The sequence below is a fragment of the Piliocolobus tephrosceles genome, chromosome 1, assembly GCF_002776525.5.
Source record: "Piliocolobus tephrosceles isolate RC106 chromosome 1, ASM277652v3, whole genome shotgun sequence".
Taxonomy (NCBI): Eukaryota; Metazoa; Chordata; class Mammalia; order Primates; family Cercopithecidae; genus Piliocolobus; species Piliocolobus tephrosceles.
Genome location: NC_045434.1, coordinates 8,416,110 through 8,435,892, shown reverse-complemented (window position 1 = coordinate 8,435,892; position 19,783 = coordinate 8,416,110). Strand labels below are relative to the sequence as shown.

The window sequence follows — 19,783 nt, the reverse complement described above, 5'->3', positions numbered from 1 at the left end:
TCCCTAGCACCTCACCAAAGAATAGGGACCTCCATTTCATCTAGAATTCCTAAAACGGGGAGGAACCAGAGAGGGCTGGAGATTGTTTTGCTACACAACATTGCTCTTCTCTTTCAAAGAGTTCGTTTTATTTTCTTGATTGGATAATTTCTTGTGGGATAAAATCATTGATGGGACCAGTCAATACATATAAACAGGAAGAAATCTGCTTACTAAGTTTTCTCTGAGGGAGATTTTCCAATGCAATATTACTTTTTAGTTACAAAGTTGATTTATTTCATAAAGAATATAGTAAGTGGATATGTATCAAGAAGTTCCTACTTGATTTCTTTCTTTGCAGGCTGTGCACTTGTTATATGTGCACTTGTTATATGGTTTGAAAAAAAATTGCCTTGGATGGGTAACTTTTCCTTACCACAGTATTGATTGTATAGTGGGTCAAGTTATGTCCCCTCAAATTATGTCCCCTGTTTGTAGTCAGATAGTTCAGTGTGAGGTAGAAGGCTTTTAACATATATTTTAAAAATTGTTAATTATCCGGACTCTATCATTTTAGAAAGAACTTTGTCATGCTTCTTTTCTTTTCTTCTTTTTTTTTTTTTTTGAGATGGAGTCTCACATGGTCACCCAGTTGGAGTGCAGTGGCGTGATCTCGGCTCACTGCAGCCTCCGCCTCCTGGGTTCAAGCGATTCTCGTGCCTCAGCCTTCTGAGTAGCTGGGACTACAGGTGCATGCCACCATGCACAGCTAATTTTTGTATTTTTGGTAGAGACGGGGTTTTACCATGTTGGCCAGAGGGCCTTGAACTCCTGACCTCAGGTGATCTGCCCACTCTGGCCTCCCAAAGTGCTTGGTTTACAGGCGTGAGCCACTGTGCCTGGCCATGTTTCTTTTCTTTTTTTTTTTAAATCGATTTGTGGTAATTTGTCCCCAGTTACTACTCAGTGAATGTGTGTATGACTGGATCCTGTAGTAATCAGTATCCAACTTTTTATACATATGCGTTTAAGCATATGTATTTTTAGGTGTGGTTGGAGATTATTATGTTTAAGCCTATTTTGAGATTATTTTATTTTTCTGATCCAATACATAATTTAATAAATTGCTAATATGTGTTGCCATTTATGTATCTTATTTCAGAGGGCAAAACGGGTGATGTTTTTCCCCTGTAATGTTCAATTCAAGCACATTGTTGCAAAAGTAGTAATGATAATTATTGTTATTCTCCCCACCATGAAGTTTTCTGAGCTCAGAGGAAACGCTGCCAGTCAGTAGTTTCCTGGGTTTTAGCATGCCTCCCAACAGTAAAGGTAGTTGAAACTTAGAAAAATAGATTTTTAAAAAACACACTCATGGCAATCACGCTTCTTAAGACAATGACATACTTTCTTCATGATTGGTTTTTCCTCCTCTAAGAGGATTATGCTGTTTTAGATATCCATTTTGACTTTCACAACTGGTACTTTTTTTTTTTTAATCACCAGTTTGGCAAACAGTGTTGGGTGACTCAGAATTCATTTTGAATTTGTATGATGGACTTTTATTAAAAAGGGTGACTCAGCTCAACTTTTCTGTCATGATTTTCTTTTCTTGTCCTTCTCCTGTAGACGCACTGAATATTAATTAGTTCTATTGATGTGACTTGTATTTCTTCTGACCTCCTTTTCCTTTTCTCAAGAGCCAGAAGGAGTATAAAATTGGGAATCCGGCCCCGTGCGGTGGCTCACGCCTGTAATCCCAGCACTTTGGGAGGCCAAGGCAGGTGGAGCATAAGGTCAGGAGTTTGAGACCAGCCTGACCAACATGGTGAAACCCCGTCTCTACTAAAAATACAAACATTAGCTGGGCATGGTGTGGGTGCCTCTAATCCTAGCTACTAGGTAGGCTGAGGTAGGAGAATCGCTTGAACCCAAGAGGCGGACACTGCAGTGCCACTGCACTCCAGCCTGGGTGACAAAGCGAGACTCCATCTCAAAAAAAAAAAATGAGACTCTATGGCAAAGTGAAGGGATCCTGTACTGAGAAAACGTCACTTAATTCAGGAACTTAAAGAGTTTTTTTTGGTTTTGTTTTGTGTTTTGTTTTGTTTTTTTTTAGATCCTCTCAATTTGTACTGGACTTTGGAAATCTGAAAGAAGATTTATTCTCCTGTTATTACCTTTACTGTCTAGATCGGGGTTGGCAAATTTTTCTGTAAAGGGCCAGATAGAAAATATTTTAGGCTTTAGTAAATATTTTACAGTACCTGTCACAACTACTCAACTGCACTGTTGTGGTGTAAAAGCAGCCACGGACAATACGCCACGAATAAGTAAGGCTGTGTTTCCTAATACAACTTTGTATTACAAAACGGAGCAGCTGGCCACGTTTGGCTGGCAGACTGAGGTTGGCTAGCCCCTGCTGTATGCTCATGTAATATATAGATAGTGAATTTATTCTGTGAGCTTTTCTTTCTGTCTCTAACCATGTGTGGTCACCAGCCAGTCACACAATATTTATGGAATTTTTCTATGAAAAATATAGAGCCTTTTCTTGTTCTTGTGTAGCTGACTGTGGAAAGGGTCTACTGGGTGAACAGACACAGCGAGCGGTACAGTAGTTGATAAAGGGTGATAGACGAGTTTTGAGGTTTTGAGTGGTCAAATATGCCCAGAACCTGGAGGCCCAGTGTAGAGGAGGAGGGACAGAAGAGACGTCTTAACAAAGGGTGCTGTGGCCAGGGGTGGTAGCTCACACCTGTAATCCCAACACTTTGGGAGGCCAAGGGGTGGATCACTTGAGGTCAGGAGTTTGAGACCAGCCTGGCCAACATGGTGAAACCTTGTCTGTACTAAAAATACAAAAATTAGCTGGGTGCAGTTGTGTGCGCTGAGGCAGGAGAATTGCTTGAATCCGGGAGGAAGAGGTTGCAGTGAGCTGAGATTGTACCACTGCACTCCAGCCTGGGCGACAGAGCAAGACTCCATCTAAAAAAACAAAAACAAAAAAAAACAAACAAAAAAAAAAAACGAAAGAAAAGAAAAGAGAAATGCTACCTGGGACCCAGAGGCATTTGTGAAGACTTCTGGAAGAAGCATTTAAGAAGTGAACCCTGTCTCTGGGAGCCGCTGGAGGGCGTTCGGTGGAGGAGTATAATGTGGTCAGTTGCATGTTTTAGAGAGAGCATTCTGGGTGTTAGAGGAGTGTGGACTGAGAGGTGTGCTGTGTTTGTGTTAGGATGCTGGAAGACTCTGAGGAAACCGTTGCAGCAATCCAGGAGAGACAGAATGCCTTCAAGAAGCTATGAAGGAGTTAGGTAGTAGAAAGTCCTTTTATTTTTAAAAAGTATTACATGTGGGTGGAGCACGGTGGCTCATGGCTATAATCCCAGCACTTTGGGAGGCCGAGGCAGGCAGATCACTTGAGGTCAGCAGTTTAAGACCAGCCTGGCCCAAATGGTGAAACACCATCTCTACTAAAAAAAAAAAAAAAAAAAAAAAAATACAAAAATTAGTCAGGCATGGTGACGCATGCCTGTAGTCCCAGCTACTTGGGAGGCTGAGGCAAGAGAATCACTTGAACCCGGGAGCTGGCGGTTGCAGTGAGCCAAGATTGTGTCACTGCACTTCAGCCTGGGCAAGGGAGTGAGACTCTGTCTCAAAACAAACAAACAAACAAAAAATCACATATGGACAATTTTTTCCCCCTTTTAAAAGACTTCCAAGTATCCAGGGAGTTGCACTAGTGCAAGAACCAGAGCTTTTCCTTGAACAAATCATACATCTTAATTTTCTTTTCATAATACCATAATAGTTAATTAATAAAATAATCTCATTTATATTTGGGAAAGAAATTTGGGATTAAAAAAAGGCAGATTCTAATTATGCTTGGATTAATATTGTTACTTCTACTAATCTCAAACTCTAAGAGTCAGAATCCCCGGACGGGCTTGTTAAAACACAAATTGCTGGCCCCACCCCCGAGTTTCTGACTCAGCTGGTCTGAGTTAGGATCAGAGCATTTGCATTTCTAACAACTTCCCAGGTGTTGCCCATGATGCTGGTTGCAGGTCTAACAACTTCCCAGGTGTTGCCCATGATGCCGGTCTGGTCCGGGGACCACACTTTAAGAAGCACTGCCTCAGAGGGTAGACGTGAGAAGCCTTGAGGAGTTGGTTGCTCGTATAAAGGTAAGGGAGCAGGCAGAGACAAGGAGAATGTCCAGGTTTCTGGTCTGAGCACTAGGGTACAGGGTGATGCAATTCGCTCTGTGTGTAAAATTCACAATGAGGAGCAGGTTGCGGGGATGATTCATTCAATTAGAATCCTACTGAATTTGAGGGCACCTCTTTAAATATATACAAAAAGGCAATTAGTTATTTGTATCTGAGGTCAGGAGAGAGAGCCTAGGAGGAGAGAGATTGATAAATCTTCAGTGTGTAGATGATACTTGAAGCCGTTATGCTCTGGAAAGTGCCAGTAGAGTGGGAAGCAAGAAGAGACTGACATATAGATAAATACTTACCCAATTAGGGGGAGAAAGATACAAGGAGAATGACAAAGAGAAAAAAACAAGATATTTTTTAAAAAGGAAGAAGGAGTGTTAAGTGATATTCACTGTTGCCAAGAGATCAAGATTAAGACTGAAAGCTATTGATAATACCCTTGTAGAAAGGAATGTGGAGCGCTGAGAGCACTGCCCACATTTCAGCAGGTTGAGGTTTGGAGACAGGGGTGTAGGGTGTAGTGGGAAGACGGGAGGTGAAGTCAGTCCACGTGTGTGATCAGCTCAAGAGCTTCTGTGCCCCTCACTTGGGCTTTTTGCCCAGGTAGATGCATCGGAAGGTTAGTGAGGGTGGGTATTGAAGATACCAGCCTAAAGCGATGGTTTAAAGAGTAGGCTACAAAGTCAGAAGACCAGGGGTTGAATGGCAGAAAGGAGGGGAGCCAAGATTCTCAAGGTCTGCAGGCTAAGGGGGTTCAGATACGATGTCTACAGGTGTTATTGGGTAGATAACTCGGTTTTAGTTGGTAAACTGCTAGAGGGTATGACCTGGTGAGTGGTCTGCTGGCTAAGATTGTGTGAAGGTGAGTGCTTGCATTGGCGTACTCTCATGTTCTTTCTTCCTCTGGATGCGAATGCTTTGCGAATCGTGGTTCCCATTCCAGTATGTAACCAGTTTTCAGGTCATTGTCAGTTTTTTTGTATTGGTGCTTAAACAAAACAAAACAAAACTGTTTTCAGTATTTAAAAACACATTGAGCTTTCTATGTACCAGACTCTGTTTTAAGCACTTTACAATTATTAACTGTATTAATCTTCATTACAAGCCTGGTGAGATAGTTTTTATTTCCCTTTTGCAGAATGCACTGAGGTGCAATAAAATTATGTTCATTTTCTTCCTTGCTTTGAAGTTCCTTTATCAGCACAAAACCTTCGACTGCATTTTTGCATTTCTGGCTATCTCTGACCCTAACTTGCCACAACACAGATCCATGCAGGTTGAAACACAAAGCTGTTTTCTCCTTTGGGCATATAGTGTGTAAAATGACTGCGGGGGCCTGCTGTTTTCCTGAGAGTGACTTCTCTTTCTGTGCTTTGTGTTTTTAATTCATGATATTTACAGGATTTTATATGTAGAACAGCTGATGTCCAGGTTAAATGCTGTGGATGCGGGGGGAGTCTCTTCCATTTAGCAGAAGTTTTCGATTTATGGCATTTCCTGATTCCCACTATCAAACATAGCCTATCCCAGGATATGGGAAGAATTTTCCTGTTTTAATTATTTCAAGCCATGTGTCTGCACAGTGTACACATTTGACTAATTTGCTATTTTATGAGGGAATAATAAAAATATCAAAACTGAAGAAGACCTTAGCAAGTATTTAATATAGCCCAGTTCTCTTAAATTGGCAAGTGAGGACATTGGAGCTCAAAAGGTGAAGCGACTTTTCTGTCCAAAATAGATTTGACAGAGCCAGGATCTTAGTCTCCTGCTGTTCAGGGCAATTTGCTTTTTCCCCACGCCACACTGCCTTCTATTAGAAAAGGAAATTGTTTTTCATTTAAAACAGAGTCTAACTTCCCTCAAATTATTGGTAGCTAATGGCCCTATGCATTCGTTAAATGTAGCTGGGTAACAAGTATTTCTTTAATAAACGAATTACCTCACTTCTGGGTCAGGTCAATGTGTTATGAAGGTATTATGTGTTATGAAGAATCCTGGACATTTTTAGATTTTACTTTTAAGAAAATAGTAGGCATTCAAAGATGGAAGGCAGCCTAAGACAAGAGTGGAGCTTAGCATGAGGAATCTGCGTGAGAAATCTGCGTGAAAAATAACAGACGACGGTATTTTATTTATTTGTTTGTTTATTTATTTTTGAGATGGAGTCTCGCTCTGTCATCCAGGCTGGAGTGCAAAGGCACGATCTCGGCTCGCTGCAAACTCCTCCCCCTGCAAACTCCACCCCAGGGTTCTAGTGATTCTCCTACTTCAGCCTCCTGAGTAGCTGGGATTACAGGTGCCCGCCACCACACACAGCTACTTTTTTTGTATTTTTAGTAGAGACGTGGTTTCACCATGTTGGCCAGGATGGTCTTGAACTCCTGACCTCAGATAATCCACCCACCTTGGCCTCCCGAAGTGCTGGGATTGCACGCGTGAGCCACGATGCCCAGCCATGTACTTTAAATACCATGGTGAAATGAGACCTTTGAAAAGAAGAGTTTTAAGTGTTTGCTATGTTTGCATTTTGTGCAGTGAAATGAAGGGGACAGGATAGTTGCTGAGACTGGATTTCACTGTCCCCTCTTAGGACAGGAGAGAATGTGTCTGTGTGGCACGTTGGGCAGGGCTCACATGGGGCTTCTGAGGGAAGTCCTCAGAAGTTGGGTGGTTGAGTTGGGACATTTGGCCTGGGGGAACCAGATGCTCAAAGCCACAATTTCTAAGGCAATTTAGACTTAGTTCCCATGATGCTATGTGTTGAAAAACTTGGCAACACTGATTCATTTGGAAGTAGCTACATGAGACGAGGACAGTTTTGATCACAGACTAATGGGATGTGCTTTGGGTGCAGATCAGAAATATATCAGTCTCCCTGTAGCTTTGAAGTTGCAAGAGGGCTGTGTTTAAGCCTGTAGGTAGGAGTATGGTGACTTCATTGTCATCACTGTTTTCTGATATTGAGCTGCTCATGGTCCTAGTTAGGCTGTACTGAGGCTCCTACTGACCCAGGCAGGTGCATGAAAAGAGGGTGTCTTTGAAAAAAACAAAGCTGCTAGTGCAAAGCCAAAATATAGCTGAGATTAAAGACTGTAACGAACTGAGCTATTTTGAATCTGAAAGTTACCTCATGTTTTGGTAAATATTAATTGTATTTTGATTATATTTACTGAAGATGGATGGACAAGAGGACTTCTGAGCCATGGTCCCAGGGTCATGGGACAAGTGGAGAAAACCTTTTCTTATTTATTTATTTATTTTTTGGGGGGCGGATAAAGGTCTTTATTGAACAACCTTATCTCACTCAGTAACAAAAGAGCAGGAGGCAACAATTCTCCCAGAAGTCTGCAGCCGTGTCCACCCTGGGCAGCAGGATGCGTGGCCCACTGATACATCAGCTGCAGTTCAGAGCCCCTGGTGGTCACTTAAAGATCATAATTGGGGTTCTTCCAAAGGATAACAAAACCTTCCAGAACAGGGGTAACAGGAAGAAATTCCTCAGTGGCCAATTCTGCCCGTTCCCCATGGGCCAACAACACTGAGGTTGTATGTCTCTGGATCCCTGTGATGGTCTCAGGCTTGCCAGCCTGGCCCACCACATCCACTGCCTGGTCCACACAGACAGACACTGGCAACGGCCACAGGTCCTCATCAAACGTAACCAGCATTCGGGGCTGCATGGCAACCACCAGCCCATACAATACATAGTGTGATTTGCCCAGAATAATGTTTCAAACATCCAGGAAAGAGACAAGCACAGGGAATAGCCCAGCCACGGCCACTGGACCCATAAGCTGCCGGTCACTGTGGTAGGGGCAGAGGGTAAGTGTACCCTTCACTAAATGTGTCAGGCCTTGTGCCAAGCGCATCATGAAGAGGTGGTTGGGGTCCTTGGCATGATACTGAGCTAACTGGTGCAACATTACAACCAGACGGGCATTATTGGTACCACTGCCCACCATGCCCATGGCAAAAATGGAGTTATAGGAGACTTCTGGATCAGCATCATGAGAGAATTTGCCTGGGGTATCCAGAATGTTGAGTCGTGGATTTGAAACAGAGATGAGGGCCAGTGCTAAAGGAGTGTAGGTTTCCCCATATCTCAGCAAGTGGCCGGAGGTTCGTAGTGCCATCTCTGCACCGATCCCCCCCATAGCAATAAGGGCAGTCCCCAGAACAGCCACTCCCTGATGTGCTCCCATGTCTCTTTCCCAGAAAGAAAGCAGGAGTTTCCTTTTTGTCCTTGTCCTTCTTTATCTTCTTGTCTTTGTCTTCCTCCTCCTTTTTGGAGTCAACATGTTCACTACAAATGTGGAGCAGCTGCTGCACCTTCAGTGCATTCCCAGAGCCTGCATATGCACACACATCCGCCAGTGTGTCGGCAAAACTGTGGAATGGCCCTGACGCGACCTCCAGTGCAGCCAGGATTGCCTCGATGGCCTCTCCCTTCCCCAGGTGATTGAGACCCAGTCCAAGAGGAAGCCAACGAGTGTAAGTGTCCTTGAGCTCAGCCTCTGACTTCTCCATGGTGGTCTGAAGGATAGTGGAAGTTACATCTCCATTGCAGGACCCCACTGCCATCATTCCAGAGACTAGAGCTGTCACACCTGCCACCTCCATGCTGGACTTTGAATCTCCCATCACAGGCAGCAGCAGTGTTAGGACATCTTCACGATTTGAGCCAGCATAGGCCAAGCCTAGCCCGAAGATGGAACTAAGTCTCATGGTGTTGCTTTGTGGAGAAGAGAGTTTGAGAGCAGTCCCAGAGCAGGGCCACACTCATTCTGGACCCCAGAGTTCACTGTGCCACCGGCAAGAAGAGCTCCTGACTTAATGTAGTCCTCACAGGAGTACAGGTACTTGTCAGTCTGGGTGAAGCCACTATCCACATCCCACAGCAGAATCATCCCCAGAGATGCAGCCGCACTCAACATTCTGTGGTCCTTGTTCTTGTAAAGCCATTTGTTGCCATCATCTGTTAGCAGCTTGTCTTGGCCAAAAGCTGCGTTCACAAAGCCATTCACAAAAGAGGAGGCCAGGTTCATGCGGGCAGAGTCCACCTGAGAGCCACTACCCCCAAACCTGGTGTTCTCTAGGTGGGTTTTGCAGATGTCATCAGGCCCCTTGGGCTCCATGATGTCCGGCTCCTGAGCTAAGGCCAGGAAGTTGCTGTTGAGCGGTACACTGGACATGATCTCTGCCAGGTGCTCATACTCCTTGACATCTTCCCTCAGCTCCAGGAACACCCCATGCCGGCCTAGCATGAATGCCATCTGTTTCCGTGCTACCACATCCTTGCAGGATGTGAAGGTGTCTTCTACCCTCTCCATGTCATTGAACATCAAGGCCAATCTCAGGACTTCAGGAAAGCAGCTAAACTTTCAGAACACACCCAGGGCACAACGCAGTAGGGCTGAGTTCTCAGACTCAGGCATGTAATTCACACAACTGGTGAGATAAAGGCAGACCTTTGTGTATGCATTCTCATCGATGTCCTTCTCCAGCATGTCTACCTGCTCACTTTCCATAAGCAGGTTGCAGGCCTCATGCTCTGCATTGTGGGCCATGTTGTAGGGGATGAGTTCCCTCACCAGAGTGAGCGGTGGCTCCTGCTGGACCTTCTCTGTGTCATCCAGCTCCTGCCACTCCTTAGCCACTTCTCCTGCCAGATCCCTGACATACTCATGACCCCATGATGCCAACCCCTTCTGGGAGCCTACTGGCTGATACTTGAGGCACTCACGTTCCCCACTCACGGCCATGGCCAAAACAGAGATGATAGCAGCAGCAAAATGCTTATTCTCCCCAGGGGCCATGTTCTCAAAGATTTCCTTCAGTTTGCCATCGTGTGGATGCAGAAATTGAGAGGCTTGGGCACTGAAGTCATAGAAGGTGTAGAAGAACAAATCTGCGTTCGCAATTCCTCCAGCACTGGTCGATACAGGGATGTGTCCTTCTCCCCCAGTCATTCCACGAGCATCTCCAGTTCATCTCGAAGCTGTTTATCTTCCTCACACAGCTCCTGTTCTTTGTCCTTGTCCCCAGCATTCTGCCACTCCTTGCCGCTTGACTTCTTGTCGGTGCCGCCGGGAGGCTGCCGCTGGGGGCTGCAATGGCATCTTGTCCCGGCCTCCCTCCTCCACCTCTGCCGCCACTGCCCTTTATGTTTTCATTTTCATGGGTACATGGTAGTGTGTGTGTGTGTGTGTGTGTATATGTATGTGTATACATATGTATGTGTGTGTATATATGTATGTGTACACATATGTATGTGTATATATATATGGGAAAAACTTTTTCTTTAGTATTTTATTTGAAATGCACCTAATGTTTTTACTACAATAAGGCAGTTTTTCTCTTTCTTTTTCTTTTCTTTTTTTTTGAGAGAGGGTCTGGCTCTGTGACCCAGACTGGAGTGTAGTGGTACAATTATATGACACTGCAGCTTCAGACTGTTGAGTAGCGAGGACCACAGGCACGTACCACCACACTCTGCTAATTTTTATGTTTTTTGTAGAGACAGGTTCTGGCTGTGTTGTGCAGCCTGGTCTTGAACTCCTGGCCTCAAGTGATCCTCCTGCCTCAGCCTCCCAAAGTGCTGGAATCACAGGTGTGAGTGAGGGCGCTGGGACAATGAGGCAATTTTCATATTCAAAATAGATGGCAGCCGGAGCCAGGCCAAGGGTTGAGGCAGAAATCTTGTGTTATGAGCCTTAGAATGCTACAACATTTGACGTAATCCCCTGCAGACAGGGGTGCTCAGGAAACAGGTTTTGAGCTTCATGCATCAATTAGCTGGTCTTTGAGGGTGACATCTGTTGGTTCATATAATCACTCTTCTTCCCGGGTGTCAACTGTGTAACTGAAAGATGGGATCTACATAAGCCACGTTCAAAATGATTTAAAAAAAAAATAGTATGGCCGGGCGCAGTGGCTCACAAAGTGGATCACAAAGTCAGGAGATGGAGACCATCGTGGTTAACACGGTGAAACCCCGTGTCTACTGATAAAATAATACAAAAAATTAGCCGGGCTTGGTGGTACATGCCTGTAGTCCCAGCTACTCGGGAGGCTGAGGCAGGAGAATTGCTTGAACCCAGGAGGCGGAGGTTGCAGTGAGCTGAGATCCGGCCACTGCACTCCAGCCTGGGCGACAGAGTGAGACTCCGTCTCAAAAAAAAAAAAAAAAAAAAGTATGGCCAGACACAGTGACTCACACTGTAATCCCAGCACTTTGGGAGGTCAAGGTGGGCAGATCACTTGAGGTCAGGAGTTCAAGACCAGCCTGGCCAACATGGTGAAACCCCGTCTCTACTAAAAATACAAAAAATTAGCCAGGCGTGGTGGCACGCAACTCTAGTTCCAGCTATTCGAGAGGCTGAGATGGGAGAATCGCTTGAACCCAGGAGGCGGATGTTGCAGTAAACTGAGACTTTGTCTCAAAAACTAAAACTAAAACTAAATAATGTATAGTGAAGAGTAGAGTGCCTGATTTACTATGTAGTAAGAAAACATTCACTTTCCATATAGGCTGTTTTGAGTTTATTTAGGAACTTGCCACCATATAAATGAATACCAATCTAGTATCATTTTTGTACCATTTCACTTGACAGTTGTTATAGGGTCTGTTCTTTGAAATGGAATCTTGATAGAATGGGAATTTCAGACTCATTTTGGAGATAAGCTGTAAAGAACTAATGGAGAATGATGTTCTCCTCAGGGTAAGATGGAAGACGGGGCAATTATACCCCATGGTGAATGCAGATTAATGAATCTAAGTGGGTCTGTTTGGTTTTTTCTAGTTTAGTTGGCTGGAGTGGAGGAGTGAGTCATAGAAAATTGGGGCTTTTAATTTCTTGTTTCTTCATGCCATGACATTCAGTACTGACTGAGGGTCAAGCCCTGTGCTAAATACTTAACATGATCACTTCAATTAATTGGTCTTAAATAACTCAGTTAATCTGACTTCCATTTTCTGATGTGAAAACTGAGACTTAGGGTAACTTGCCCGGAGTCGATTGTTTTGTAAGCGGCAGAAGATGGAATTCCAACCCACAAAGGCTGACTCTACATCTTGTGCCCTTTCTCCACCCTCCATAGCCAATCTGTTGGCCTTTTTTCTCTTTCTGTTGCCATCACTCTGGTCCAAGTCACCTTAGTGTAGAGCTTGGTCTCTAGCGGTAGTCCCCTAATTAGTCTCTGTGGGTCCACTCTGCTCCCTTTGGTTCCTTCTCCACAAAAGAGTTTTTTTTTTTTTTCTGTTTTCTTTTTAAAAGACGGGATTTCTCCCTGTCACCCAGGCTGGAGTGCCATGGAGCAATCATAGCTCACTGCAGCCTCAAACTCCTGGACTCAAGTAATCCTCCCACCTGGGCCCCCCACGTGCTAGGAATACAGGTGTGAGCCATTGCACCTGACCCTGGTTTTTAAAAACCTAGTCCAATCTTGTTACACTTGGAGATGCTTTACCCTAGGGTGATACTGTAGCTCTTATTTATGACCTACAGGGACCTCCCTTAGCTACCTCCTGGCTAGGCCGGCAGCTTCATCTTCTGCTATTCTGTGTTACTGTGCTACCTGGGAATATTTATAAAGTGCAAATTCTTGGACTCTGCTTCTGGAAAGTCTGATTGACTAGATCTGAGACTGGGCTCTGGGAATATGAATTTTTGATGAGCCAGATTTGGGAAAGTCTTGCTCTAGAAAGTGTGTTCTGTGAATATTAGTTGCTACTTCGCCATGGAAGCTGCTCTTGTCTTTTATTTCACTCACCTTTGAATTCTCAAGAGTTACAATACAGCTCTGCTCATGAGAGGTGCTGTGCCAGAGCTAAGCCTTAATAACAAAACATTTTCCCTGGATTGATCATTATGGCTTTGGTTAACTTCCTGTGTGTAATTGAGAAACTGCTCAGCCAAGAGAGACGGAGAGACACACGGAGAGAGAGAGAGAGACAGAGACCAAGAGAGAGACAGAGAGAGACAGAGACAGACACACACACAGACAGAGAGAGAGAAAGAAAGGGAGAGAAAGAGAGAGAGAAAAAGAGAGAGAGAAGGAGAGAGAGAGACTGAGACAGAGTTTGTCTCCAGTTGGGGTTAACAGAATTTTCGGTGGAATTAACACCACTTTTCATTTCTTACAAGAACTTTCTCTATTTAACTTTTTCTCTATTTGAAAAAACTTGAGATGTAAAATGCAGATGTTCATGCCCAGATATGTTGCTGAATAAAAACTCTGAATATTGGCCAGGCACAGTGGCTCGTGCCTGTAATCCCCAGCACTTTGGGAGGTGGAGGCAGGTGGATCACGAGGTCAAGAGATCAAGACCATCCCGGCTAACATGGCGAAACCCCTAAAAATACAAAAACTTGGCCGGCGTGATGGCGGGCGCCTGTAGTCCCAGTTACTTGGGAGGCTGAGGCAGGAGAATGGCGTGAACCCGGGAGGCGGAGCTTGCAGTGAGCCAAGATCGTGCCCCTGCACTCCAGCCTGGGCGACAGAGCGAGACTCCATCTCGAAAAAACAAAAAACAAAAAAACTCTGTATATTAAATGTAATCTTATTCAATATATACTGTACCCATAAGCCTAAACCCCAGGGTTTTTCTTCCTTTTGCTTCTTCCTTTATATATTAACACGTTTTTTGAAATGTGCTTTTGAAATACAAGGGGTTGTAAAACATTGAACTTACAGAATGTGGAGAATAAATAACCATTTTTGTACTTATCTAAGTTTCAAACAACCCTAGAAAATTTGGAAAACTTTTGCAAGAATCTTGTCTGTAAGGTTTATATTCTAGATTAAGAAGTTATTATGTAATGCACATACAGATATAGATAAAATTACTTTTCACAGATTAATTTTTACAGATATTTTTGTCTACCTTTATCCCCAAGTATTTGATTTGTAAGTTATTTAGTTGCACCTCATATGTGTGCATAAAATGAACAAGGTACTAGTTATGTCACATTATTTCAGTTCTTTGTTTTTGGTTAATTCTAGCATTTGTACTGCATCAAATTATTTTATTGCAGTGTTGATTTTTATTTTCCCTATTTGCACTGAAGAGAATGTTAGGTTGACATTTCTTCTTGGCGTGTCTCTAAGCTCAGCAAATATAGCAACCGAGGTGCTAAATTTCAATCAAAAATAGAACTCCTCAGCCTCATTTTGGAAATTTCTTCTCATTCATGCACAGGGATTCTAGTGTCAAATTTTTAGCTCTGCCCTCTGCTGGTCATTTCAAATTATGCAGAAGAATTCTCGGAATAGTGTTCCTTTCCAAATAGAAGGAGTTACAGGAAGGCGTCTTAAAATTTTACCACTGCAAAATATATTCCAGGAAAATTAATTGTAATAGCTTTACATTTTAAAATTAAAATTCTTTGAGGTAAATTTTTGAAATTAGAGAGGAGTGAAATCTTTATAGATTTTTTCAAGAAAATAGCATTTGTGTTTTTTTTCCCCAAGTACCGGTGAAAACAAATATGGTTATAGTAAAGGTAACAATAACATTAGAGAAAACAATCTGACATGTATAAATGCTAATGTCGATTAAGTATTTTTTGTCCTCTTCTGATATACTTACTCCATTAAAGTCTCTTGATAGGTTAAAATAACACAACTTCCTTTTCAGATAAAATGGATTTTTAACTAAGTTGTATTTGCTAAAGGGTTATATGCTCCTTTAGCTAAATGATTAGCCATTATTGAAACATGTTTTCACTTTTAAGGATGTGAACAAAAATTTTGTGCAGAAGCTTATATCAAGATACGAAGATCATGGTTGCTTATAGATACGGCAATCCTTCTTCCAGCCATCAAGCAATCCTTCAGCCAGCCATCAGACATAGTCAACAAATAACTTGGGTGGAAACTGGGTAGTCTCTTCTGTGTACAGAAGGAAAATGATTATGGATGAAACAAGACATCAGTCCATCCCATGTGCTCATTAATTATGAACAAGAAGCAATGCCTGTAAGCATGAGGAAAGTTTTTACAACTTGAGACCAAGTAAAACAGGGAAGGCATATCTTGCTTACAACCTTATTGGATCAAGGCTTTAATTAAGGTCAAACTGACATTTAATAATAATTGGAGACTAAAATCCAGCTAAAGAGTACTGAGCTAGGTGATGACAATTGGTTTCGTTTCTCAACTCTTACCAACGGTGTGGCCTCACCAGTAACAGTCAAACTAAACGCTCTAATGACCCGTTTAATGCTAATAGTCACCATTTTCTGAGCTCTTACTTTGCTGAGGGTTTTACACATGTCATTTGATCTTTAACACCCCTTGGATGTTTTGTCAGGTGTGTATTTTTATAAAGAGACTGGTCATAATAATTAGCAGAGAAGCTATTCAGATCTAGGTATGTTAAACTCTGAAATGCCTGCTCCTAACTGCTGTGCCTATTATGCAGAAGTCCCTAAATCTATTTTGGAATAATCATTACAGGCTATGCATCCACATGTATTAGCATTTCACAAGTTTGTTCAAAGGCAAAGAGATTATGGGTTCTCACAGGAACCTTCCCTTTATCCATAGCTTCAGAAGATAAAAAAAATATGTAGAGAACCTAAACCATCCTTCTATGGGACTATACATGGATATTATGCATAAATATCCTGGTTTCTAAGTCTCAATTGTTGTGTTGATTTAAGGACATGGTCTTTAGAAATGACTTGTTCAAATTCTCTACTTTGTTCTCTTGAATTGTATTTGGGACGAAGCACTGCACGTAAAGGCCAACCTTGTTTTTAAATGATGATAATAATAAGTGTAGCCATAATGGCTATATGGTCTACTAACGGGTGAGTCAGTTCCCATTCTAAGCACCAACAAGGCACCCTAGTCTATAAGTAGCAGAGCATGTCACAGATCTTAATCTCAGTTCCAGCTTGCTTCCTGTGCTATACGTGGTTGGTGACAGATCTTAAGGCTGAGCCCTTATTTTAGCTTTTCTTTCTGTGAAAAGAGACCCAACAGGCAGCTTTAATATATGTGCTACTTCTGCTTGGTATGTGTTTTCCCGGAGCGCATTGTTCAAACCTCACCTTCAGCTAACACCTTTGAGAAAATGTAAGCTCCGGTGTGGGCAAAGTCTGGATTCTGAGAGGAGTCTTAGAAAATTGTGAATGCAGTTTCGTACAGTGTTTCTTTTTGCTTAAGAAAATCTTTATGATAGCATTTAGATGTTGCCCTGCTCAGCTTGAGACTTGCTATCTAATTTTAAGACTGAATCACTGAAAAGTGTAAGTCTGCCTCTGAAGGAGCAGAACTGTCTGTGTAGCAAAGCAGAGGAACCAGTGGACTTTTTCTTTATTTTATTTTTTTGAGATAGAGTCTTGCTCTGTTGTCCAGACTAGAGTGCAGTGGTGCTATCATAGCTCACTGCAGCCACAAACTCCTAGGTTCGAGCAATCTTCCCATCTTAGCCTCCCTAGTAGCCGGGACTACAGATGTGTACCACCTAGCCCATCTAATTTTTGTTTGTTTTTTTAATAGAGATGGGGTTTTGCCATGTTGCCCAGGCTGGTCTCAAACTCCTGGGCTCGAGCAATCCTTCTGCTTCGGCCTCCCAAAGTGCTGGGAATACAGGCATGAACCACCATGCCTGGCCTCCAATGGACTTTTTAATGCATGTCACTGTTCTGAATTAATCCCTGCTATCAGCACTTTTCATATTCCCTTTTCTTACTCCTTCTTGAGGGTAGGTACCACCATGGGCTCTGACATTTACAGAATACACGTAAGTCTCCCCTCTGTCTAATCCAGTCCTGATTCTGTCTTCTCTAGGCCCAGTCTAAATCTTCGTGCTCTTCGCTGGACCCTTTTGATACTCTGAGCTCATTTAAAAGAAAAAGAAAAAAAAAAAAAAAAAAGCCTTACATTCCTTTCATTCCTTCCTTTAACTCAAAATTGGTTTCCTTTTATAAGGCTATAGTTTTTGAAATTCACCCCACTCTAATTCCTTCCTTTGGATCTTCTACTGTCATAGAGCCAGGAGGAGGATGTGTGTGGGGGGGGGGTGGGTTCCATATGTGTAACCTTTTGTTTCCGTTTCCAAATATGTCCTAGCAATAGCATCATGCGGTAGACTCATACATACCAGGCTCTCTTCTTCTTACGCTTGTTCCCAGCATGGTGGCCCTGTTGCCTGTGCCTACTTCTGGGATGAGCTAGGATTAAGCAGAGACAACATCCCAAGAAACTCAAGTCATGCTAGAATACCAATCTGGGAGATTCTATTTCTGGAAGCCTTGCTGCTCTACTAAGCAGATCCGTGCAGAGACAAGCCTGCCGCTGTCTTGGCATTTCTCAGCCTTTCAACCCTGCGGAGTGTCTACTTTGCAACTCACCACCTCCTTCTCCCTTACTCAGAGCCATCAGTGATTGTTGGAGACAGCCACAAAACAGTGGCAATAAAATCCACTAAACTTTCCAGAGGCCCAGTCTGAGTTGTTCACTCCGTAGCTCTGTGATTTTGGGCGAGTTGCTTATTTGAGACTTAGTGTTTTCATCTGTGAGATGAGGAAAATCGAAGAGTTTTGGTGAGGATCAGATAAAATATCAGGCACCTATGTAAGAGAACATTATAGAGTATGTGTGGTAGAGTCCCCAGCTGGGTCTGAGTCTTGGCTTTGCTGGGTGATTGCTATGTGGTACTGGCTGGCTCACTTGTCCTCTGTCGGCTTGGTTCCTAGTTGTTAAGATGGAGGGTTAATGATATTTACAACGTGGGTTGTAAAGGGGCTAGGGCAATGCCCAGCATAGAATGGGGGCTGAGTGGATGCTAGAGTGGATGCTAGAGCCATTTTATCATCATTTTTGTTGTTATATTCATGGCAGGACTTTTTCAGGCAAAATTCATGTATCATCTCAGTTAATCTCACTCGGTTCTCAAAAAGTACCCCTTGAGCTGGTTGTATTTATGGTTTTTTTTTTTTTTTTCTTTTGAGACAGTTTCACTTTGTCATTCAGGCAGGCGTGCAGTGGTACAATCATAGCAACCTTAACCTCCTGGGCTGAAGTGATCTGCCACCTGAGCCTCTCTAGTAGCTGCTACCACAGGTGCATGCCACCGTGCTGGGCTTATTTATTTATTTATTTATTTATTTATTTATTTATTTATTTATTGTAGAGATGAGGTCTCACTATGTTGTCCAGGCTGGCCTTAAACCCCAGAGCTCAAGTGATCCTCTCACCTCGACTTCCCAAAATCTTAGGATTACAAGTGTTAGCCACTACTCTCAGCCTGTGTGATACTGTTTTATAGGCCAGGGACCAAATGTTCTCACAGTAAAATTTCTAGAAAAAGATGGAGTTATGATTTAAGCCCAGAAGTTGCCTCATTTAAATTCTGTGAACTTTTTGTTAGATTATGATAAAGCTAACATGCAGTAAGGGATTCAAGAAGTGTTAATACCAGCTGGGCGCGGTGGCTTACACCTGTAATCCTAGCATTTGGGAGGCCGAGGCAGGCAGATCGCCTGAGGTCAGGGGTTCAAGACCAGCCTGGCCAACATGGCAAAATCCCATCTCTACAGAAAATAGATAAATCAGCCAGGTATGGTGGCGCATGCCTGTAATCCCAGCTACGTGGGAGGCAGGAGAATCTCTTGAACCCAGGAGGCAGAGGTTGCAGTGAGCCAAGATCACTACACTGCACTCCAGTCTGGGTGACAGAGTGAGACTCCATTAAAAAAAAAAAAGAAGAAGGGTTAATACTCGCAAGGCCTACCCAGTTAAGAATAATACATGTCCATGTCTTAGGAGAACTTACCTTCTCGTTGGAGATAGGGAGCAGACAGACAATGCATCAAAGAGAATTCTCAGTTCAAACACAGTAAATGCTGGCACAGATAGTACAAAGTGCTCTGGGAACACAGATGAAGCAATAAACTCCGCCTGCACAAGTGGAAGAAGGCCCCATTCTAGAAAGATGGCATTTGAAGTGGCACATGGAGGTTAAGTAGGAGTTTTCCAGGTGGAAAAGGCAGGTTGTTCTTGGCAGGAAACCTGATTTCTGCCTCAGAGATATGGTTGGCTGTGAAAGATCCTGACACATTCAAGAAATGATGAGCAATTCCAGTGGCAGAAACCAAGGTGGGCTGTGAAGGATAGGTGGAGACAGGGATGGGTGATATCTGTTGCTAAGGGCATCTTCACAGGCACTTCAACAATCTCAATTCTATCTCAGAATCATTCGAGGTCTCAAATATTTGTATTTACTTATTTTTAAAAGTTAGTCAAGTGTAGTAGAGAGAAGAAGGAAAGAGTAAAACAAGGAATTTGGTCTGTAACTGACTGTGAGCAATCAATTAAAATCAATTGAAATAACTCACTACCCTTGGACCAACCAGAGATCTCAGATTTGTAGTAGCAAGAAAGAAATACGCTAATCTTTTCCTTCCTTCCTTCCTCCCTTCCTTCCTTCCTCCCTTCCTTTCATCTCCCCTCCCCTCCCCTCCCCCTCCTCACCCCTCCCCTCCTCTCCTCTCCCCTCCTCTCCCCTCCCTTCCCTTCTTATTCATCTCAATCACTTTGGGCTCTCAAATCTACTTTAAAAA

General features: G+C 43.2%; 1 protein-coding gene and 1 pseudogene across 1 annotated transcript in view; one reads left to right on the top strand and one right to left on the bottom strand.

The window, feature by feature from the left end:
• The window catches only part of FMN2 (formin 2), a 390,950-nt gene that overhangs the window by 45,171 nt on the left and 325,996 nt on the right, over positions 1–19,783 (top strand). The gene's annotated exons all lie outside the window — the stretch shown is intronic.
• Positions 7,634–10,039, bottom strand: LOC111545227 (annotated as a pseudogene).